Raw genomic sequence first — 2,384 nt, 5'->3', positions numbered from 1 at the left:
GGATGGACAAAGATTGATTTTGTCTTACGTGGCTGATAAGTTTAGTGATGGGAAAGAACGCTTGAATTACTAGGAGGTCTGAAGATTGTTGGAAGGGTACAGATGTCTCTTTTAGGCGCGTATAAGTACGAACAATTATGGCAAGGTTGAAAGTCATTGTCAGTCAGTATCGGCGATTAAGGAATGGGGAATTATAAGTTGTAGAAGTGATTTTTTTTTTTAGCTGGTAAAAACCTATGTCTTGCTGGGTATGGAGGGACAAAACAAGGCGTTATATGACGTCCACCTTACTTGGGACGGGGGCAAGATTTTCCCTCACTCATACGTTGTGAACATCATCCCAACTTGACGTGAAGTGGTCTTCGTAGTTAGTACTCATACTTAGTACTAATTATACTGACAACAAGGCTCAAATAAAAAGGACGCAAATTAAACATGTTCATATATTCTCAGTTATGAGTTAAAACACAAAATGATCGAAATAATCATAGCCTAAATTCAGCGCAACAAATAAATTAAAGCCTACTAAAATCTAACATCAAATAGAGCCTTGTTTTCCAATGAAAATTAGAATAGACTATATTTTATCAGACATAATGTTTCTGTCCTGTTTAACGTGCATATTATCTATTTCTTACATTTTCATTCTAAGAAATCAATCATAAATATCATATCCGAAATTCCTGCATCTCTAACTTAATTCCAAACACATTTTTTAAACTTTCTGGGGCTTTATCCCCAACTAGAAGAAGAACAACAACAACCTAAAACAACAACAAAATAGTTTATAGGCTTTCTCCTCGTGTAAGGTAAAAGATGAGATTTTAGTCTTCTGAATTACTGACAATGGAGAAGGTTCTCAAGAAACCGTTTTCGGTGGTGACTACTCCTATTAACATTTAGGATAGAGAAGATAGTGAGAAAAAACCTTTTAGATTGCGTAATAGTAAAGGACTGATGAAAGACCAACGTGATAACTGTAACAGTGAGAATAGCACTTGAGTAACTTAGGGTCATTATTGGGTTGATTCAAATAGCAAGACAGACATTCACTCAATATGGAGAGGAACAGGGGAAAATGAAGGTGAAAAAAACACCGTGTGTTCATAGGATTACGAGAAATACGCTAAGTTATGTTGGTGAAAATGTGTTTGATTGGCTGAATATAAGTGCGCAAGGCATTTTTAGACGAGAGTGAGATTATGTAAGAATGGTATTTTTTTTATGTGTAATGGTACCTGAGGCCAGCGTAAGCAATTATTGGATATAAGGTTTTGGAATCGATGTAACAAGGTTTATAGGAGATCTCTGACCTTGAAGGTAAAATGAAAGACACTACTATGAGATTCAGGGTCTCTGTACGTTTTTTGGACTTTGCTCCTTGTCAAAGCATCGGATTAGTTGAAAGTTGACATATGTATATTTTACAACCACACACAAATTTTGTCAGCATTATCAATAACCTAAACCCGATAGTTTTAATTTTTATAGAGTAAAAATTATCTAGCCGACGCCATGGCCAATGATTTAAGCCAAGAGTCGAAAAACATTCATTACGTAAGCAAGATAAAACAAACACTTTTGACTAAATGTTGCCCCGCCATCCACCAGACAGAAATTCCATCGGCTCTGAAACCCAAAGACTTTATGAATGGCGGAACGATTCATAAATGTGGGTGGGGTATCAGTGCTAGCGTAGTAATACTACTGTAGCAGTAGTGCTAAATGATCCTTGAGGATCATTTAGCACTTCTTACAACTACTCGAGAAATTAGTTTTTATACCCAGAAGTTAAATTTTTTAATCCAACAATGCCCATGGTAGCCTTCAGTGTTATCCTGAATTATAACGAGGCGAAAGTGGGTGGAGCCTCATGAAGTCACCATTCTGATGATAATTATTGGTGAAGGTTTAAAGCAATATACGGTACGGCTATTTTTTTTTTTTTTCAGTAAATAGGTAGATAGCCAATAAATAAAAATTGCTTGACATTGGATATAGCAGTTATCAAATCAAGCTTGTCTACTATGTTTTTGGTATACCAACTATTCCCTACATCTTGTCAATCTGATTGTGACCTATAAAGTAGACTGTAATTTCTTTGGAAACTTATTTTGGGAGTTAGACTAATAATCGAAGTGTTTTTTTGTATTTATTAACATATTTTGTTGGTTTGTTCATTATGACAATTATCAGTGGAGAGGTTCCAGAGTTCATAAAGGTGTACTGCTTTGCTTGTGTGTTTAAATTTGTATGTCATTGTTGCCAGAGGTTAGCTTCGTTACGTATAGCCAATCATCCATCGAGAAGAGGGAAGAAATGATGTCATAAGTTAGTAAACGAGTGCGTTCGAAACCTTTTCTCTGAGTAAGTTGGCCCGTCTT

Source organism: Macrobrachium nipponense, chromosome 4 (genome assembly GCF_015104395.2).
Source record: "Macrobrachium nipponense isolate FS-2020 chromosome 4, ASM1510439v2, whole genome shotgun sequence".
NCBI classification, from domain to species: domain Eukaryota; kingdom Metazoa; phylum Arthropoda; class Malacostraca; order Decapoda; family Palaemonidae; genus Macrobrachium; species Macrobrachium nipponense.
Note: the sequence above shows the minus strand (reverse complement) of the source record.